The sequence below is a fragment of the Nyctereutes procyonoides genome, unplaced genomic scaffold (genome assembly GCF_905146905.1).
Source record: "Nyctereutes procyonoides isolate TBG_1078 unplaced genomic scaffold, NYPRO_anot_genome, whole genome shotgun sequence".
Classification (NCBI taxonomy): Eukaryota; Metazoa; Chordata; class Mammalia; order Carnivora; family Canidae; genus Nyctereutes; species Nyctereutes procyonoides.
The window spans coordinates 20,659,313-20,682,121 of NW_026575126.1; the positions used below are offsets into that span (position 1 = coordinate 20,659,313).

Below are 22,809 nucleotides of genomic sequence, written 5' to 3' on the forward strand. Positions count from 1 at the left end.
CTGCACAAATCACTACTAATCACAAACTGTGACTTGACTTCGGGACTATAGGTGGCAACTATAACAAAGAATGCTTGGTAATGCTGTATGACTCCAAGTTCTCTGAAAATGCAAAGGGTAAGATGAAGCACAAACTGTGTGATGTCATATCTGAACACTAAGACTCTTCAGCCCCCAATTAGGAAAATATTCAACAAATTTGAAGATCTTCAAGATGGAGATATATTGAATGCAGTAAAAAAAAAACTGCCATCCCCTAAACTCAGATAGTAAATAACACCTGAGTTTCTAGTACCTTAAACATGAAATTATTTTTTAACAGATCATTAAAATGTTTCTGGTCTGACATGTAAGTGAATTTTGGAGAGAGAAATATATTGTTAAGTCTGCAAACAGTTAAATAAAAGCTGGTAGAGGAATTGTTCTGATGGTTATTCAACATGTTATTCAGGGGATTTAGAAAACAGGCAGGATGGATGACATCAATATCTAGCTTGGCAGCCCGTAAAAAGGGGGTATACAGGATGTAGAACAGATACTGTTGTTTGTCTAATGACATTTGGATGCCCTTTAAGACCTGTATACAGAAAAAGCAAAGCCACCTTACTGAATCACAACAGTAACTCTCAGATTTCTCTACCATAAAGAGAAACTGGTAATTCCAAATCCCCATTTTCAGACAGATTTGGCAAAAGGGGAAAAGTCTTAGATTTGGATAAGAAATCTTTGGAATCAAGACACGTAGGTGGTACAGTCAAGCATCCAACTCTTGGTTTTTAGCTTAGGTCGTGATCTCAGGGTCATGACACTGAGCCACACATTGGGCTCCACGTTCAGTGTGGAGTCTGCTTAAACTTCTCTCCCTTCCCCTCACCTCACTCTCTCTAAAATTAATAAATCTTTAAAAAAATTAAAATTAAAAATTTTTTAAAAAGAAATCTTTGGACTCACATTCAAATACAATATTCAACAAATATTTACTACTATAAACCAGGCACTGTTGAAGATGCTGAGGATGAAAAAAGGTGCCAAAAATCCTGCCCTCATGAAGCTTATAGTCTAGAAGTAACATCATTTGTTACATTAGGCAAGATATTTAATTTCCTAAGCTTCATTTCTTCCTTCAGTAAGTCTTTAGTTATTGCTTACTCCATGCCAGGCAATGGGGATATAATGGCCAAGCAAAGATACATGTTCTTTGTCATCATGAACTCAAAGTTTGATGGGATAAACAGACCAATACTCACAAATTTGTAATTAGACACTATGATAAGAGCTCTAAAGGAAAAGTACCCATAACCTGAAGGATAAGTAGAAGCTTAAAAGGGTGAGGGATGACATTACAGGTGGAAGAACTGTAACAGGTCCCTGACACTGGAGGGAGCAAGGCTGCAAAGCCAAAAGGGAAAGGAGACAAATAAGGTTCAAGAAAGAGTTAAGCAGGTAAGTGGTGGGATCTATTAGGTTAAGATTTCCCTAGCACAGGGGCTCCTGGCTGGCTCAGTAGGTTAGAGCATGTCTCTTGAGCTTAGGATCATGAGTTCAAGCCCCATGTTGGGTATAGAAGCTACTCCAAAAAAAAATTTTTTTTTCCTGGTACAGGTACTATGGATATGGAGATTTCTCAAAAAGTTAAAAATAGAATTACTATATGACCTAGCAACTCCACTTCTGGGTATACATCCAAAAGAAAAGAAATCATGCTGAAGAAATATCCGCACTCCTATGTTCCAGTCAAAACCTGGAAACAACCTAAGTATCTATCAACAGAGGAATGGATAAAGAAAACACAGTTATATATATACAATATACACAGTGGAATACTATTTGGCCTCAAAAAAAAAAAAAAAAAGGAAATCCTGCATTTCCAACAACATGGATAGACCTCATGGGCATTATGCAAAGTGAAATAAATCAAGCAGAGAAAGACAAGTAGTTTATGAGCTCACTTGTAAGTAAAATCTAAAAAAGAAAGAATAGATTGGTGGTTGCCAGGGCTACGGGGGAGTGGGGGGAGAGGGGGAAGGTGGTCAAAATGTATAAATATCAGCTACAAGATAAATTAAGTCCTGGGGATATAATGTAACATATGACAATATGTTAACAATATTGTATTATATATCTGAAAGTTGCTAAGACTAAATCTTAAAAGTTCCCATCACAAGAAAAAAAAAAGTCTATAAGTGTGGTGATAGATGTTAAATAAACTTATTGTGGTGATCATTTTGCTATACATACATATGTAACATTATGTTTTCCACCTTAAGTTTACACAATCCTTTGTGTTAATTACATTTTAATATAACTGGAAAAAAATTTTTAAAAATCAATAAAAAATTAATAAAGATTTTCTTGAGTACCCTATGGAGAACAGACTGAAGGAGTCCAGACAGCATGGAAGATACACTGAGATTCTTATAGCAAAGGGGTGCCTGCCTGGCTCAGTTGGTAAAGCCAACTCTTGATCCCAGAGTTTGAAGTTTGAGCCCCACATTGGGTATAAATATTATTTAAAACAAACAAACAAACAAAAACCTCTTATAGCAGATCAGACAAGAAAACAGGTTTAGATCAGAATGGATTCCCAGACTTTTTTTTTTTTTTTTAAAGATTTTATTCCTTGGGGCACCTGGGTGGCTCAGTGGTTGAGTGTCTGCCTTTGGCTCAGGTCATGACCCCAGGGTCCCAGGATGGAGTCCTGTATCAGGTTCCCATAGGGAGCCTCTGACTATTCCTGCCTCTCTCTCTGTGTGTGTCTCATGAAAAAATAAATAAAATCTTTAAAAAAATTTTTTTTATTTCTTTATTTGAGAGAGAGAATGCACTCCAGAGCAGGAAGAGGAGTTGAGGGAGGAGCAAGTTCCGGGCTGAGCAGGGAGCCCTACCTGCCCTGGGGCTGGATCATGACCTGAGCCAAAATGAAGAGCAAGATGCTTAACCTTCCCTTAACTGACCGAGCTATCCAGGTGCCCCCCACCCCCTGTTTCTTCATTTTTAAGATGAAACTAACCCTAAAAATAGTCATAATATTGCAAAGCTGTTCTGAAAAGGTCGTAAAGCTACTGTCTCAGCAACCCTGGTATAAGTTACAGGGATCTGGCTGCCTGGCCCTCCTCAGTTCTACCTTTCGATTCCCAAATTAGCTTCAGGGCCTTACGGAGGCTGAGGAACTCAGCCTGGCACCACCACCAACCAAGCTGCCTGGAGTGAGGAATCAGCTATCACCAAAAGCGCTCATTAAATCACGAAGCTGCAATTATTCCAGCAAAAGTCAGCACATCTGAATATCCTCAGGACACCAATCATCATGCTTTAGGCCCTAGCAAGTGCTAAGCCATTAAAAAAAACTTTGGGAAAGCTACATCTATTAGACCTCCATTAGGCTATTTTGTACAATACACAGTAATTTACTAAAATATTTTAGTCACAGGATTATTTATATCCAAAAGGATTCTGCAAATACATGAATTCAGAATAAACACTTCAGCAACAGACTATTCTGCTAATGGCAATTAAGCACTTATTTTTTCTCTCACTGACTTCCAATATAACATTATGGGTCTCTTAAATGAGGGTAATCCCTCAATAGATAACATTTCAACTATTTAACATATTATTTGGTAAAGAAAGGGCTCAGCAGCCGAGGCATGTGAAACATTAAGAATTGAAACCCTTCAATGGTCACCCACTGCTGTCAAGTATAATCAAGTATAAAAACCAAAACCTGGGCAGCCCGGGGGTTGGGGTGCGGGGGTGCTCAGCAGTTTAGCGCCACCTGCAGTCCAGGGCGTGATCCTGGAGACCCAGGATCGAGTCCCACATGGGGATCCCTGCATGGAGCCTGCTTCTCCCTCTGCCTGTGTCTCTGCCTCTCTCTCTCTCTGTCTCTCATGAATAAATAAATAATATCTTTGGAAAAAAAAAAAAAACCTTCCCAGGATTGCTAGATGCTGTCTACTTAAGACTGACCTCATCCTCTGCATGTTTATGTGATTATTTCCTTCCAGGTATGGCATTCCTACATCTGTTCACTCTAGAAAGAAGGATCTCAGTCTACCTGGTAGCAGTAGTGGTCTACCTATTTGGCATGTAATCAGCTACCAATGAGGGTAGTACCCATAATGGGTAACAAGTATAAAACATGATCGTGTACATTACAGTTGGAAGAATGAAAGGATGGTGAATTATCCAAACATTTCTCAATAATAAATGATAAACCAACAAATAAGAGCTATACATGAGAAAGAACCTGTATCTCGGGGATCTTCAAAGATAAAGGAGTTCTGAAAAAAAAAAAAAAGATACAGGAGTTCTGGCATCAACATGTTTTATAAGCTTAGACAAGTCATTCCATTCTGGGCTTTAATTTCTTCATCTGTAACATGAAGAGTTTAAACAAGAAAATCTTTTATTCTATACCTTACTTATAACTGACATTATATGGACTAACAACTAATACACTTGTGGAAATCTGAAATAGGTCACGGCTAGTATGAATGACTTAAGGAAACTAGAAAGTATTCTCAGAAAAACATTCAATTTGACAACTTAAGTGCAAAAAAAAAAAAAAACTAATACTACTGTAGCTATTTTTAATATATAACTTATAGGGCACCCCGGGGGGCTCAGCGGTTTAGCGCCACCTTCGGCCTAGGGCATGGTCCTGGAGACCCGGGATCCAGTCCCATGTCGGGCTCCCTGCAGGGATCCTGCTTCTCCTTCTGCCTGTGTCTCTGCCTCTCTCTCTCTCTCTCTCTCTGAGTCTCTCATGAATAAATAAATAAAATCTTTTAAAAAAATACATAACTTATATAAACCAAAAACTTTTTTAAGATTTATTTCTTTGACAGAGAGAGAACGAGCACAAGCAGGGGGAGCAGCAGGCAGAGGGAGAGAAAGACGCAAAGTCCCTGCTGAGCAGGAACCCCCCACCCCACCACACATACACACACACACACACACACACACACACACACCACGTGGGACTTGATGCCGCCATCTGGGATCATGACCTAGCCGAAAGCAGACACTTAACTGAACCACCCAGGTGCCCCACAAACAAAAAATATTTGAATCATTATTTTCTGAGCAATGTAGGTACACACAAAACCTGAATTTTGTCAGATCTGCCCATTCTATCAAAACTGCCATTTTGGGGGCACCTGGGTGGCTCAGTCAGTTAAGCATCTGCCTTTAGCTCAGGTCCTGACCCCAAGGTCCTGGGATCAAGCCCCACATGGGGGCTCCCTGCTCAGCGGGGAGTCTGCTCCTCCCTCCTTGTGTCCCATCATGTGCATGCTCTCGCTCTCTCTCTCAAATAAATAACCTTTAAAAAAAATCTGCCATTTCTATTATATTCCTCTAACTCCATGAACTCTACTCATTCCCCTCACCTCATTCTAAAAACCATTCTGATTAATCCTACCCACTGTGAACACAGTTCTCCTTAACGTTTTGTGTATAATTTGTTCCATGTTATCTTCTACTCAGAGCTGACCCAGAATGTCAGAAATAGAGAACATCCACTCCAGCCCTCTAATTTTACAGATTAGCAAACCAGGAATTAGAAAGGCTCAGTGACTGGCCCATCGTTACCCAGCTAGTTAGTAGCACGGCCAAGACTTGTCCACATACTGCTTTGTAATTATTCTGTGGTTGTTGGTGTTTTTATTCCACATTCCCCTTCCTTTACAGGCTAACACCCTGCTTTCCTCTTCCAACCCCACAAAATATCTCAGCTACCACCTACTGAGCACCCAAGGCGTTTTTCAAATCTCTTATTTCATCATCTCAACAACCCAAGAAGACAGATATCCTTGACTCTGTAAAGAGAAAAGTGAGGCTTCAAGATACTCAACAACCCCAATAAGTTCTGGCACCAGGTTTTGAACCCAGGTCTGTCTGATTTTCTTACCACTACAAACAGGAGCTCCTCCTCCACAGATGCCAATCAGGCCTGGCACAGATGGTCACCTTCTAGGTAGTGGGCAGGTCTGATTCAATCAGACCCGAGATAAGTTGTTGTGTTTTGAAACCAGGGAGGCAAGGATCAATTAGCATTGTGCTGTCGTTTTTAAAGATTTTATTTATTTATTCATGAGAGACACACAAACAGGCAGAGACACAGGCAGAGGGAGAAGCAGGCTCCATGCAGGGAGACCAATGTGGGACTCGATCCCGAGTCTCCAGGATTACACCCTGGGCCGAAGGCAAGCACTCAACTGCTGAGCCACCCAGGCGTCCCTCAACTAGAAGGTTTATTTTTCTTCATTCATTCACCCAATAAACATTTATTGGCACCTACCACGTGCCAGGTCCTTGTTCAGGAAGCTGGGGACACAGCAGTAAACTAAGCATGACACTGTTTTCATGGAGTTTACCTTCTTGTGGGGGAGACAGACAACAAACTCATAATGTGTCAAGTGATGGAAGTCCTATGAAAGAAAAATAAAGCAACTTAAGGAGAAAGAGTGCTGAGAGGAAGGATGTTATTTTAGATAGGGTGGTCATGGAAGTGTGATATTGTGATTTATAACAAGAAATATATATTTGGTCTTCGTCCCTATTTCTGGGCCAAAGTTCCTAAAATCCTCAGAATTCCCTATGTGATGACAGGAATAAAAGATGTCTTTTGTTGTGTTATCAAGGTAACCTCTGGATCCCACCTCAGGATCGGACTGCTTACCAGGAGGACCAACCAGGTCATTAGAGGGTTGGACCTTTCAAGTCCTTTTCAGAGAGGAGCTAGAGGTTGACTCAATTGCCAATGGCTAAAGATTTAATCAATCCTGCCTATGTAACAGAGCCTCTGTAAAAAAAAAAAAAAAAAAAAAAAGGATGGGGTTTGGAGAGCTAGCTGCCATGTTGGTAAATATGTAGAGACTGGGAGAGTGGCTTGCCCAGTGACATGGAAGCTCCATGCCCTTTTTCCACACCTTGCCCTCTTACATCTTGCATCTCTTAACAGCTGGCTGTTCCTGAGTCATATTCTTTTATAAGAAACCAGCAATCTAGTAAGTAAAATGTTTTTTCTGAGTTCTGTGAGCTTTTCTAGCAAATTAATCAAACCCAAAGAGAGGGTTGTGGGAACCTCCATTCTGCAACCTGGGCTTGTGACCCATCAAGTAGAGGGCAGTCTCATGGGACTAACCTAGTGTCAGAATTGGTGGTGTGAGGGAAGGACCCCCCCCCCCCACACACACACACACAAAGTGGAACTGGTTACCAGAAAGCTTTTCGAGGGCCTCTCAGATGAAGTGGCATTTGAGCACAGGAGTGGGCAAAAGACCAACCTGTGAAGGAAAAGCATCCCAGACAGTGGAGACAGCAAGCGTAAAGGCCCTGCAGAAAGTACATGCTTGGTGTAGTCTCGGAGCAGACTACACATGGCAACAGGACAGCGGAAAGCATGGGGACCTCCGACCCCCTACCCTGCTCCCCTGCCTACCGAGGTTCAAATCCCTGCTCTGCCTCTTCCTAGCAGCGTAGCTGTGCGCAGCTTACTAAATACCTCCAAGTCTCTGCTATAAAGTAAAAATAATGATTCTATTTCCCTAATGGGATTGTTATTAGAAATAAGTTAGTTAATAACACGTAAAGCACTTACTACCTAGTATGTTCTCAGGTTTCAGGAAATGGTGGCTATGATTTTTAACTAGGTCATTGATAACATCTCCGTTCAAGACCATTTGTTTTCAGTTTGATAGTGTGGAATCCAAGGGTTAAATCTGCTCTTAGCTTTGTACATGGCCAATAACTTCCTTCTAAGCCTTCGACTTCCTTCGGTAGGCTTCCTGTCCTGATGAGGAGGACTCGTAGGAACCACACTGATGTTATCACAAAGAAGAGCAGGAGTTGACCGTTACACTAATGCAAATTATGCTTTTTATTCAACATCATCCCTATCCCCAAGAATCAGATGCTTCTTCAGAACTATAATTTATTGTCCCTTGAATTTAAGTTACTGGCTTCATAAAACAGATCTCACCAGGCCCGACTCCTCACTAGCATCACTGATAGAAGCACGTGCTAATTTCAACTACATTCTTGTCTTGAGAAGGGTTAAAGCTTCTCTTCAAAATTAAGACAAATTTAATTTTAAAAAAACCCTTTCTCCATTGTCCTTTTGGCCTAAACTGAACGTTTCTTTTCAAAGAAATTCGAACATCAAAGCAAAATTCAAGTCATCTGGCCTGGCAGTCTCCAGACTATTCCTTAGAGCACAGCCCTGAAGCAACTCAGGAAGGTACGGTGAGTGGCCCAGTGGATGGGCCCAGAGCCAAGGGAAGATGTCAGGGCCGCGGGGAAATTCTGCTCCTCTGCCCTATACCCTCTCCCCCGGCTCTTCTCTTTAATGCTATGTTTACTTTTCATTTGTGCAGCCCAATGGGTTAAAGGGCAAATCACAGGCAGAGAGAAACCACCGCAAGCCCAAGCCTGTGAGAGGTAAACTGGGAGTCTTCCCAAACCACTTGTAAGGCTGGAGACCATGGTTGCCGTTTTCAATCAATTAAAAAGAGGTCAGTGTTCTAGTATGACAGGTCTCAAATGAGGCTTTTTAAACATCAGATTCTCCTCCTTCCAGACAGATCTGATTGTTTTCCCTTTGTAATACCATAAGCCTACATTTAACTGGAGCTATAAGAAATCCACAAAATAGGGATGCCTGGGTGGCTCAGCGGTTGTGTCTGCCTTCAGCTCAGGGTGTGATCCTGGTCGCAAGATCTAGTCCCACATCAGGCTCCCTGCAAGGAGCCTGCTTCTCCTTCTGCCTGTGTCTCTACCTCTCTCTGTATGTCTCTAATAAATAAATAGATAAAATTAAACTTAAAAAAAAGAAATCCACAAAATCTTCTCATTCATTTATTCATCTAAAAAATATTTATCAAGTGCCTGCTCCATGCCAGCAATGCTCCAGGTACAGGGATTCAATAGGGAACAAAACATAAAAATCCCTGCCCTGGTGAACTTACCTTCTAGTCAAAGGAGACAAACTGTAAACAAAATATATAATTGTATATGAGATATAGATACATGCTAAGAAAACAAAGCAGACAAGAGGGAAAGGAAATACTTGGGGTCTTTGGTTTGGTTTGTTTCATTTGGGGTAAGGACCTACAGGAAGTGAGCTTTGTAGACATCTAAGAGAAAAACATTCCAAGCAACAAAAACATCATATGCAAAGGCCCTGAGACAGCATGTCTGGCATGCTCTGGGAACAGCAAGTAGGCCAGGCAGCTGGAGCCCGGTGAGTGAATCAGAGAGCACAGGAGTGAGATCGAAGAGATAATTGCCAAGGGAGTCACAGTTAGTTGTGTGTGGCTTTACAGATCATTGTAAGGATTCTGGCTTTTACTCTGAGAAAGATAGAAACATTAGTGTTTTAAGCAGAGGAATGACAGGTCCTAATTCAGTTGTTTTCAAAGCCATTCTGGCTTTTGGGTAGAGTATATTGCAGAGAAATAAAGAAGTAACTACTCTCCAGCTATATGATCATGGGCAGGCCACCTAGCCTCCCCATACCTGGCTGTTCTCATCTTTAGGGGGACTTAAAGAAGATTATTTCTAACTCCCACTATAACCCTAAGCTCTATGATTCTGAGTTTATTTCCTTTGCATTTTCTATATAGTTACAGTTTCTATCTACTGTAAACTTCACCTCTCCCCAGATCTTTAACTGAAGTAGAATAGAGTTGAAGAATTCATTTTGACAATACAGATTATAAGCCAAGCCCCTGACACACTTTCAGGATACAAAGATGATGAGACTCCATCCTGCTCCAGCAAAGTCTACAATCTGGCAGAGAAAAAAAAGAGTTCTCAGGAGGTAGCAGAAGTCCAGTAAGCCAAAGGGAAGAAGCAACCAACCCACTACCGGGAAGACCCATGTGTAGCCTCACCACAGACCTGACAAGAGAGATAGATACCCTGGATGAGTAAGCAAGAGATCACCAGAGAAGGGAAAGGAGAGACAAGTACAAAAGCAATGGAGCCTGAGAGCATGTGGTATGGTTCTAGAAACCATAAGGACTCTGGTATGAAGATAGTGAGGTTCAGGGAGAAGTGCAAAGAGAAATGGCTAGAAAAAGTAGGCTGAAGCTACTTTGTTAACAACTGGACATCTCTTGCCAAGGACAATGGAACAGCAGTGACTTTTAAAATGTAAGAAATGAAAATAGATCTGTGTTTTAGAAGGTACCAACCAAAATGAATGAATAATTGGAGATGGGAGATGCTGAGGCCAGGAAAAGCCAACTGGAGAAGCCATGCAGTAGGGCAAGTGAGATGCTGATTTGGAAATGAAGAAAAGGTCAGCTGAGATGGGCTAAAGGTAAGCTCCGTGGGACTGGTGTTAGCTTAGGGAAGAAGCAGAAGTAGTTTAGTGTGTCTGAGGCTCCTGGCTTGGTAACTGGTGCAATTTACTGACAGAGGAAATGAAGGATGAAGACTGGGGACCACAGAGAAAGAGTAGGTTGGGTCTGGGACTTGGTTTTAACAGAAAGACCTACAGAGCAAACAGGTAGCTGCTGGGAATCTGGGTATGAAATATAAAACTGGAAGTTACTGGCAGAGACGTGGCCACCGAGGCATGGAAACATAAGCGACTAAATGTAAACTGAGAAGAGAAGGGAAAGGGAAAATATAGAACCTTGGAGAATGCCAACACCTAAGGATCAGGCACTGGAAAAGAAAGCCGAAGAGAGATGGGGAAGGTAAGGGGAAAATCAGAAGCAGTTAACTCCAGGGAAACCAAGATGATAAAACTCACGGAAAAGACAAGAGTTAAGCAGTAAAGGGCAAAGGCCCCAGAGAGAGAGGGCAGCAGTGATGCTGACAGGAAGCAAGCATGAATTTTGCACCTTGCACCTTTTCTAGCACCTTGGACGTCTTGGTATGGCGGGTGTGGGAGCCTGCCTGCAGCTGGCTGAGGAGTTTCACGGAGGTGAGAAGAAATGAGCCAATAGCCAAACACCACTGGCCCCCAACAGACAACATCATTACCAGAGGTTCTGTACCATTAGGAAAGTTTTATTCAATACTCTGTGGAGGTGTAAGGTGTGAGAAACAGGAACTAAGATCTGCTGGGGGTGATCTTCTGGCAGCAGAAAGGAGATTTCTTAGTTAACACCTGGGTCTCACAGGACCACTAATCCTGAAACTAGCCACAGGCATTCAGAAAGGCTAGGTGCTTCTGACAAGTGCTGAGGACACCATATGCACCCACACACCATTCAACTTCCAGTTAGGCTTCTCACACCAGCATCCCTAGTCTCTCTTCACCAAGAGAGAAATGCTCAGCAGCAGGGACCGCATGCCCAATCAAGTAGAGTCAAAGTATAACCAAAAAACCACAGAACTGACTACCTGGTATGATGTTGGGAGTCCATAACCTGACACCACTCAGACTGGAAAAGGCTCTACCAAAAACACCAAGCCAGTGTCAGCAGACACTGCCTGACAACTCTTCTATTTGCTCTCTGAGAAGCAAAAAGAAGCTGAAGAAGGAATTTTTTTAATCCCAAATTTATTCTTAATTTCCAATATAGAAATTGTGAGAAAGGTAAAAATTGAGAAAAATTTGAAAGCCAAAAATTTGAAAGACTAACAGATTTTTTTTTAAATGTGCAACTAGAGTACTTTCTCCTTTACCCTCCACAAAAAAGCAACCCAACCCCCAAATAATCATTTTTCTTGGCTTAATTTCCCTATTTTTGTGATATATAATTGGAAACATACTGCTTTTTCCTGGCTTCAGAGAACAGGATCTTAGGGGTTACAGGAATTGCCAACTACAGAACCTCAGCCTTAGCAGTTTCTTTTGCAAATCTTTTACCTATATACCTACTTGAAATATACCTTAATTCCAAAGAAAACAGTTAAATTCCTCATTATTACACAAGAGTGAATTTTGTCCTAATGAATTAGATGCTACCTTCCTTTTTCTCCATGGTTAAGCAAAACAGAATCCTGCTTTGTGTTCAGTTATCTCCCATTGGAACATTACCAAAAGCCCTACACCCAGCAAGGTATCTAAATGGGATACTTTCTAGAACTTTTTTGAAGAATTTAGTAGGACTGGTTCTACAGGAAACTTTATTAGCCCACACACTGAATGAAATAAAATTTTGAATATCGTAGAAAGCAACCACTGTAATAATAAAACGAAGATGCCACAAACTAAAAAAGGCATAAACACACACACACACACACACACACACTCACACACAAAATGTATCAAGTAGGTCATCCTTCCCCTGGCTCCAAAAACATGATGCATCCAATGGTTGTGCAATGATTGTAATGGATGAATAAGATGGAAACAAAAGAAAAAGGTGTGTCTTCACAAAGTCCGTTGTTACCCTGAATAATTTTTTCATGATTCAGATGGTATATTATGCATACACGACAAGTAACAATATCTATAAAGACAGAAGAATAAGAATACTAAGGGATGTCTGTCTGCTCAGAAAGGCTTTGACAAAAAGAGACAGACCAGCAATAGTAAACATGCCCATTTAGAAGATCAGAAACTTCTCCCACACAGATAGGGAAGACCTTACAATATAATTAATGCAAAATGTATGTAATGAGTCACTGGTGCTTTCCCTCAAAGTTGAAGTTAATTTGCCAGCCAACTGCACAAAGTCTAATATAACAAAATGAGACATTTATTTTTTTATGGACACTCAGAAGAGAGTTTTGTGTTTGGGTATGTTTTATTTTAAAGGAAAAATAGAAGAGAGATAGCTCATAACAACACAGGCAGTGTCACACAACAGTACTTAGGGTATCACATGAACACAGAGCTTTGAGATTGGAATCTAAGTATTTCACTTAAAATAACCTCCCAATTATGAAAAAAAAAAGCACATTCTGCTCCAGCAATCATCAGTTAATTATGAAATGAAATTTGCAAATAGGCAGCAGTGTATTTTTGCATCCAATGACCAATGGCATACTGTCAAAACACATAAATCACTAAAAATGCTAACAGAATCATACTCCCCAAAGGGAGTCTTTTCACACACTAATTTAAAATTAAGTATTCATCAAGATTCCATTAATAAAATGGTAAATAAGAATTAAAAAAAGAAATCCAAAGTTCCACTGGACGGTCCACCTAGTCAATTTGGTGTTCTTACCCATCAATGGTGATTAGTCATCACACCTGTAAAACTGCAGACCTTCTCCCAGGGCAACCCGATTAACAGGAAAGCCCAAGGACTAGCAGTATCTGTAAAGACTGTTTTCTAAAGATCATTTTTTCAAGGACTAGTCAACTTAAATTTGTTGTAACATATGTTCCACCTGCAATTTCACACAAAATCCTGAACTTCAGCATGTACAGGGAAATGAATTATGTACTTACAAGGACAAACAAGCAGGTGCTTCTTCCTCTGCAAACAGCACCCAACTCGGATGCCCCCCCCCTCCCAGAATTCAGGGTCCAAGAGATGGGGAGAGTATATGCTTCTGGATTACCATCCTTTTTCATAAAGTAAGGACAGAGATAACATTTTTTTTATGATAGTCACAGAGAGAGAGAGAGAGAGAGAGAGAGAGAGAGAGAGAGGCAGAGACACAGGCAGAGGAAGAAGCAGGCTCCATGCACCCGGAGCCCGACGTGGGATTCGATCCTGGGTCTCCAGGATCGCGCCCTGGGCCAAAGGCAGGCGCTAAACCGCTGCGCCACCCAGGGATCCCCAGGGATAACATTTTAGATTTAATTCTAAAATATTACTGTGGCAACAACTTAACATTAAATCCTAGAAATTGGGACGCCTGGTGGCTCAATCGTTTAAGCGTCTGCCTTCAGCTCAGGTCAAGACCCAAACAGGGTCTTGGGATCCAGCCCCACATTAGGCTCCATGCTCAGCAGGGAGCCTACTTCTCCCTCTGCCTGCCGCTGCCCCTGCTTGTGGGCTCTCTCGCTCTCGCGCGCTCTCTCTCTCTCTCTGACAGATAAATAAAATCTTAAAAAAATAAAATAAAAAAATAAATCCTAAAAATGAACTTTGCCACACTCTACTCTAATTCAGAGTCCTCTTACCAGACTTGAAAAAGCTTTCGGCACAAATGTAGGTGTTAATCTTCTTTTTCCTCTATCACCTTAAGCAGGACATATCAAGATGGCTAAGACTCTTATTTCAGACCTTCAGTAATGATCCCAATTTAAAAAGGTACCATGCACTGTAAGTATGCCCTTAGTTATCTTCTTAAGTTTTTTTACTAATAGACCCAATTATTTTTTTATCCTTTTATTGCGTCTTGATGGTTGGCCTAGAAAACTAAAGAATAAAAAATGCATGACGTTCAAATCAGAGCGGCCTCATGCAGAATGTTTACAAATGTTGTTTCAAACACTAAACATTGCACACTTCTTGGTTGAGAGATAAAAATCATTACTCTCTGAAAGAAGGGAAAAAATGCTCAGAAATCTGTACTAAATCTTAAGCAAGGACTTTGCAAACAGAGAAAATAAAGCTCAATGTCACTCACCAAACAAATGTTCTATTTCAAAAGATATAAAACAAGAAATCTAGAAAGGGACAGATCCCAGGAAATGGACCTAGATCATTTTTTATAAAGTCCTTCCAAGCTGTGTGGATTTATTTCAGCTTGACTGGAAACCAAACAAATTAGCAATAGCTTGTGTTTTATGAAATGCTACAAAGAGACAATGTTATCATTCCAAGTGTTAACTCTAAAGATGTGGAACCAGAGAAATTACTGCCATCCAGGGATCTTAGTGCAGTAATTTTCTTTCAAAGCCACACAAGCTCTCACAGAAATTGTTGAAGGCTGTAATTTGTGGAAGGATAGCTTTTCATATAACCTATATTTGCTCTTCTACATTCCAAACTGTCTATATTCCTAGAGGTGATACAAGATTACTTATAAGTTAAAGATCCTTAAACACATTTACTTACTTGAGTTATGCAAATCTCAAAAGGCAGTTAATATTTTTTTTAAGTTTCAAGATTTCAAAGGTTAAAAACAAGGAAAAATGCTCCAAGGTACAAAATAAAAGTGATAAAATCATGTCTCAAATAGCTGTGAAGAGCAAAAAAAGATAAAAGAAAACTGTCCTCATTAACTAATGAACCTGACAATTATAATTAGTTTTTGTCCAATAGCAACAACAACAAAAAAATATTTTGGGACGCCTGGGTGGCTCAGCAGTTGAGCGCCAGCCTTCCGCCCAGAGCGTGATCCTGGAGTCCCAGGATCGAGTCCCACATTGGGATCCCTGCATGGAGCCTGCTTTTCCCTCTGCCTGTGTCTCTGCCTCTCTCTCTCTCTCTGTCTCTCATGAATAAATAAAAATCTTAAACACACACACACACACACATTTTCAAGATGGATTATCAAGAATAGGGGCAATTCAAAAAGATGACAGCATATTAATCCAGAAAAAAATGTTACAGCAATATTAGTACTTACCAGTCATCCTCTAAATTCTGTTGTTAAACTAAAAGTCAGATCTTCCCAGATTTATCATCCCAGGAAATTGATGATCCCTTAGGCACTAAAGAAGTCAACAGTGATCACCTTCTTAGTACCAAGCTCAAAAGGATATCTGAGGTCCCCGGTCCCTTAGGCTCAGATTCTGCCTTTTAGAAAGTCACCTGACTTTTACAAGAAGCGACTAAGTTTGCATTCAAAAGGCAAAGATTAATAATTCCTTTGAGGCTTAAAAAGAATAGGACAATACCTTCTTTTAAGCAAATCAATTTTGTCAATCTATAAAGACTTTCCAAGACAAAGCCGTAGGAAGCCTTAAGGCATCTTGGCCCCCTGCTATCAGAGGTTTGAAAGAGGACAGCTCATTTGCTGAACTCCAAGACCAGGAATCAGAATCCTATTAGGAGTAGGGGGCTGAAAAATGTTTGCCCACTGAGTATAAACTACATTAGAGCATGGAAGACTAAATTAAAACCTAAGTAAAATGCTCCCCTGAAGTAGCTTTTGCAATGCTGAGATTGAGAAAGAAGGGACTAAATTTGAAAGTTATTTTTATAAAGGATCCATATGACCCTAGGTTGTTAAATGAAATAAAGTCAAAACTACCTGATACACAAGAAACAAGGAAACTAGCTTATAAAAACTGCAAGCAAAGACTGAAAACCTTTTTTAAAACTCAGAATCACTGTTTTTCCAAGCATGTTAATTCTTAATGTTTATATTATATTGACAAGAATGAGTGTCTATAGACACATCACACTTCTAAACAAATATGATACTTCTGAACTATTACTGTTTACTAAAATATAAGCCTCTAAAGAATGCCTAGAATTGCTCTTACTCGGGATAACAACCTCTCATTGTCTTGCATTTGGAAGATGTTAATGAAGAATGATAATGATAGGATTGTAAGTGTACCAACCTCCCTGTGAACAAATTCACTACATCCAATTTTGTCTACCAAAGACAAATGAGGATCATTACAAAAGGATGAACAATGGATCTCTTTGGACTCCCAGTTCTCTTGGATAACTGGAAATATTATTCAAGTGTACAAAATTATCTTACATACACTTCTTACGGGAAACAAATGGAAAAAACTACATGCATGTGTATTTGATACCTGTCCAGTTACCAGAAAGTTCTTCACATATATCCAACATACAGGCCTGATCCTCAAAGTCATTCTTATAGTAATCAGTTGAAACTAAACCTAGTTTTCCACCATAAACTCAGAAAGCAACTTGGTGATTTTGCTAGATAAAGCCGTAATATTTTCCATTTCTGAAATGCATGCTTAACACCCTAAAAACTGGTTTAAAAGTGCCTGATAGACATCAATAGTGTGTTAGACTCCCCCTATTGGCTAATATTCAAAATAACAATAAATTCCCCAGGGGTTGCCTTTGAAGTGCTGGGGTTCAAAAGTAAGTTGGTGATTTTTATATTTAAAACATGAGCTGGATCAACAGTTGTTAAGCAAAGCTGCCATGTAATGGTCAGATTCCATCAAAACAGGAAAAATTAAAGTTGACAAATGACAAAGACAAACTGAAGGGCTGAAAATATGCTGAAGCCTTGAAACACTAAACAATGCAGAATTAAAGCCAAAAGCAGAGAACACCAAGAAACAGAGCAACATCCTTTAACTGACACAATGGCATGAAATCAATTTCATTTTAATAGCCCTTAAGGGGGTAAGAATTATTTCCCTGCCTCCTGTGCCAACCCCAAGCTGTTTCCTAAGGAAGCCAAGTAACTCTGACAATGTGAAGAGAATAAAAGAAATTAAGACTAAAGATTCATGGTAATACCCATCAGGGTTCTGTTTATAATTACTTGGATCTAGCTTCGGAGCTGTAATGCGGCACCCCAGTAAGGACATTACCTAAATTCATTACAGATACCTGATTCCTGTTTTAAGGGATATATGCCCAACCAAAATGGGAAGATGAACGGGAGAAGACACCTGGGCTCACTGCACAGAAAACTGACTGCACTTGATGCTCCTCAGTGACTAAACTAGCTCTGGAATCAGAACAGAAAGTTATGTGTTAGCTTGAGCAAGTAACTAACCTCTACCGCCTCATCTGTGAAATGGGGCTGATAGTGTTTTAACCACAGAGTCCGTGTGAGGTTTCAGTGGTCTGAAAGGCATAGGAAACAGTGACACACAGTTTGGGCTCAGTAAACGTTAGCTATTCCTATTCGAGAGAAATAGCAAATCTCACAGAGAAATGACTGTTAGCAGCCGTAAAGTACCATTTCAGGATAATTAAAAGGTCTTGACCTGTGCTTTGTTACTTCTAGGGACTTCTTTCCACCCAAACGGCTCCCTTAACTTTCCTTCTAAGGCAGATGTTCAGGAGACGCCTGGTTCCCCGTCATCTCCGGCTGTCACTCCTACCATCCTTCACCCTCTTTGCTCTTTCCGCATCACCTGTGCGCTCAGGACCAACAGCTCTAACACCCGTGCGACACCCTCCTAGTACTTGAACATATGTTAAGTCATTCCATTCTCACAGTGACTTTATGAGACCCATTATTACTCGCATTTCACAGCTAAGGGACTCGAACGATCTTCTTCTGCCAACTCTTCTCTCAACTGAACCCATTAAGTGCCACTATGCCAAGGTCATTCACGCTTGACAACGCCGGCTCCCTACACTACGTGATTCTGGAAAAGTGGGCAAACGCCCTCATAAGAAGTCTGCAAGCAGATTCTTCTAGCAACAGCCCAAGACTTCCAGTTTGTTCTCACCAAATGGACATGCTAAGAGAAGCGTTCCCAACGAACCGCGCAGCGGGTAACCGGCCACAGGCGGAGCTGCGGGCTGCAGCGCTCCGCGCCTCCCCACGACACCCCCGCGCGCGGGCTGCGGGCTGCGCGGCTCCCGGGGGCGCGCGGGTCCAGGGCGCAGCCTCTGCAAGCGCCGAGGAGCGCCAGCCCTCAGCAAGCCTGCGCCCGACGCCGTCCCGCGCCCGCATGCAAGTGGCCCGCGCGCCCCGGGGGGTCGGGAGGGACCGCGGAGGGAGAGGAGGAGTGGAGAGGGGCCGTCGCCCCCGGACAGCGCATCGCCACGGGCGCCGCGCACCGACCCAGGGCGGCCGCTCCTCGGAGCGGAGACGCGCGTGGACCAACGCCGCCCCCAAGCGCGGGGTCCGGCGGCCGCAGCGACCCGGGCCGCGAGCAGGCGCCGAGCCCCGCGCAGCGCGCACGGCGGTGCAGCCCGCGGAGCCCACGGAGCCCACGGAGCCCGCGGGCCGAGGCGCGGAGGCGGCGCCGCGGGGCCGGGCCCGCACGTACCTCGGAGGCGGCGCGTCGGGCGCGGATCCCCCCGCCGCAAGTCGGAGGCCGGCGGAGCCCCGCGGAGCCCGGTCTCCCCGCCCAGCGTGCGGCGGCGGCGGCGGCGGCGAGCTCCGGCAGCTGCAGCGCCGCGGCACAGCTACGCCATCCGGACCCGCCGGGCCCTTCGCCTCCTGCAGGGGGCAGCTCCGGGGGCCGCCCGCGGACACTGCCGGGCGCGGGGCCGCAGACCTCCGAGCCTCACTCGCCGCGGAGAGGAAAGCGCCGCCCGGCGTCCCCGAGAGCCTCGAGTACCCCCATCGGCCGGCCCGGGCGCTGGCGCTCGCTCGCACACACGCGGGCGGGGACGGGCAGGCCGCCACAGCAATCAGCGCGCGGGGGGAAGGGCGCCCTCCAACGCCGCCCCGCCGAGGGCGCCGCGCGGCCGGGGACCGCCTCCGCCCGCCGCCCGCCTCCTCCTCCTCCTCCTCCTCCTCCCCCTCTTCCTCCCCGGCTGATGGATGAGTCCCGAGCGCCGCGGGAGCCGGCCCTTCCCTCCGGGCTGGGAGGGAGGGGGAGAAGGAGAGGAGCAGCGCGCCCGAGGTCGGGGGGGGCGGGGGTTGGGGGGGCACCGGGCGCTGGGGGCGCCGGGGGGCGCCGGGGGGCGCCAGCCGCGGGGATGCGCTCCCTCGAACTCCGTCCTTCAAACTTTCCGGGTCCCTGGAGGCGTTGGGGGTTTATTGGGTCACCTCAGTCTTGATAGTAAAAATTCTAAATCCTCCAGTCAGCTGATCCCTCCCCGTGGCCCCCTCCTGAGCAAAGCCTGCGCAGCACCCACCCCGCACACAGTCATTCTTCCCTGTTTTTTCCACTCCTGATCCGGCCTCCCGTCTCAAGATGCCTCGGGCGGTGGGCGCCAGGGGCGTCCTGCCTCCTCCTGACAGCGCAGAGCGCGCTACGCACTCGTGGGCCCACTAAATAGATACAAGTAGAGGAGCTCGGTCAGCTTCATCCCAGGCTGGCCTAACGTCGGCGCGGTGGAAACCAAGGTGCACCTTCTGCGCACCTGTGTCTGTGAACTGGGCCCTGCAAGGGTGACGAATGCAGGAAGCAGAACCCCACTCTGTTACTCCTGCTCACACCTCGCTCTTCTATTAAAAGACATGCCTAAGTCACAGTTTTACCAACGGGCTGATGAAATGATGGTGTGCTGAGGGGTTTCTGAGACTGGACTTCCCGTTAGATATACAGCTGGAACCCTCGAAGTCGGTTTTTTCCTCTGTAAAACTAGGAACGTGGCCTAGGAGACCTCCTCTCCCAACTTGAAAAGTCCTCTAGTCCTAGGCCTTTAATATACTGGAAGGGAATAGGGAGGTTTCTTATCCTATTGCGTATATTATTACTTGGAAAGTTACTCGATTTCCCTACTTTGAGACAAGAAGATTTCTTGTCCTCTTTCTCTTCTATAGAGAGGGAATCCGGGAGATACTTGATAAAGGTCAGATCATCTTTGATTACCTTGGCTTAGTTTAAAAACCTCAGTGAACTATCCCTTCCTTATCAATATTTATTGAGTACCTACTACTTGAGAGAGTTGAACTAAGCCTTGGAGACATAGCCATAATATCCTGAAGGTGAAAACACTCTAGGTGAAGTTAGCCTAAGCTTTGATATAGTCTCCCTAGATTTAAGGCCTTAGATTTCTCATAGACTCAAATTACACAGTATTCATGCCTCACATTGTCAAATTTTGGTTTCAAGTGCAGACATGAACACTTGAATTGGGTGTGAATATCTAATCCTGCATTCAAATGTATCAATCATGTTAAGGCTTTCTAATTTTTTTAAGTTGGTTTTTTGTTTTGTTTTGTTTTGTTTTTTTAAGTAAACTCTACCCTAATTCTGTACAGCCTCAAGATCTAGAGTTACATGCTCTACTGACTTACCCAGCCAGGTGTTCTAAGGCTTTCTAATTTCTAAAAATGGCATGGGGGCACCTGGGTGACTCAGTAGGTGAAGCATCTGCCTTTGGCTCAGGTCATGATCTCAGGTCCTGGGATTGAGCCCCTCCTCAGGTTCCCTGCTCAGCAGAGTGTCTGATTCTCCCTATCCCTCTGCCTCTCTCCTCTGCTCAGGCTCTCTCTTACTATCTTTCTCAAAATAAATGAAATCTTTAAAAATAAATAGATAGATAGATAAATAAATAAATAAATTTACATGGTAGAAGAAGAGAGAAAAAAACCAAGTCCTAAGTAACTTAATTATTAGGGGTGACTTTTCTTTATCTTTTTTTTTTTAATTTTCATAATTACTTCTTTTATTGGTTTGCTGGTATGATTTTTTTTAATATTTTACTTATTTATTTGAAGGAGAAAGAGCACAAGCAGGGAAGGGGGAGAGGCAGTAGCAGACTCCCCATGGAGCAGGGAGCCCCATGTAGGGCCCTATTCCCAGGACCCTGGGAGCATGACCTGAGTTGAAGACAGATGACGGAGCCACCCAGATACCCCAGTGTCTTGTCTTTAAAGAGTGAAGTGACTATTCACAATGGAGCCAGATTCTCAGTAATGTAACTATCAACATCTATTGAACAATTACCCTGTGCCAAGCAGAGTCAAAAACATTCTATACGTGTAAATATATTTACTTCTCACAGCCCTATAAGGCTATATACAAACTGAGGCCTGTGTACAAACCTACACATATACTACATATATGGCCTTGTAACTTGTCAAGATAGCATAGCTAATAAGTGGGAGGACAAGGATTCAAACCCACATCCATCTAGCTCTGAGCCCAAATCTTCAACCACCAGAGCATACTACCCCCTAAAGCTTTACATATTGGCAGAATGAAAGGTTTGAGATATTTGGGATTGGTTGGGTTTTGGGATGTGTGTGTGTGTGTGTGTGTGTGTGTTGGGTTTTTGTGGGGTTATGTGGGGGTTTTTGCAAAACATCTTTAAAATTCAGGGCTATTTAATTAGTTCAGTTCAGCTTAAATAGATGATATGGAAAAACAAGAAATTATATAGGTATTTACAAAATTGACAATGTCTAGAAGTATTTTCTCTTTATATCTTTACACTAATAATGTGATATTATTTTCATAAATCCAGAAGCCTAAAGCATTGAGCCAAGCTTTATTTATTTATTCATTCATGAGAGACACACACAAAGAGAGAGGCAGAGACACAGGCAGAGGGAGAAGCAGGCTCCATGCAGGGAGCCTGAGGTGGGACTCGATCCGAGGTCTCCAGGATCATGCCCTGGGCATGCAAAACTTCTAAGCCACCGGGGCTGCCCTGAGCCAAGCTTTAAAATAAACTCACTTTTTGGTTCCCCAGCAAAATTCTAATAAAAGGATTCCCCTACCTTTTATCAATGGCAATATTAACTGATTGGGGGGGGGGGGAATGAATCCTCTCCTTTCATTGGTTACAAATCAGGACTGTATCCAAATTATAGAATTTGTCACCATAAGATACAAAATTCCTTTGGTCCAAGGTGGTGTCTTGGTCATTTGTTCTGAAATTTTTCAAAAAGAATAATAAGCAGAGGGCTAAAATAAAGCAGTGCACTTTACCACGTTTGCATAAATCTGTTTGACAGCCAGAGTCTCAGTAATTTACTAAGGCTGTGTTTCTCACAAGGAACCATCCCTCCTACAGGGGCAGAACCACTTGTTTTATGAGAATTAGTATTTAGTGACCTATCTGCAGATACTGTTGCTTAACAGACAGCTGAACAAATTCAGACTAACCTGTTTATGTTCCTTAAAGAAGCAAACACCTCAAATTTCTGAAAAACTATATCATTAGAAAATCATTGGGTGTTTCCTTTTTTAACAGGTCCTTATAGTACTTTGCACATGCTTTGCATTTTACAAATCCTAACTCACTAAATCCTTATAATAGCTCTAGTATCCTTATTTCACAGATTAGAAAACATGCACAGAGAGCTTAAGTAACTTGTCCAAAGTCGCATGCCCAGCAAGTAGCAGAGCCAGGTCCCCTAGCCCCAGAATCTGCTCTGAACGTCCACATTGGACTCTGGCAG

General features: G+C 42.9%; 1 protein-coding gene across 4 annotated transcripts in view; it reads right to left on the bottom strand.

Moving 5' to 3' along the window:
* The window catches only part of TGFBR3 (transforming growth factor beta receptor 3), a 195,515-nt gene extending 176,426 nt beyond the window's left edge, over positions 1–19,089 (bottom strand). For 3 of the 4 annotated variants that reach the window (XM_055340012.1, XM_055340010.1, XM_055340009.1), the window contains exon 1: positions 18,773–19,089. The gene's annotated coding sequence lies outside the window, so the exon portion shown is untranslated. The remainder of the gene's footprint in view (positions 1–18,772) is intronic. The other variant, XM_055340011.1, reaches the window with a different exon arrangement.
* Between the last annotated feature and the right edge of the window lie 3,720 nt (positions 19,090–22,809).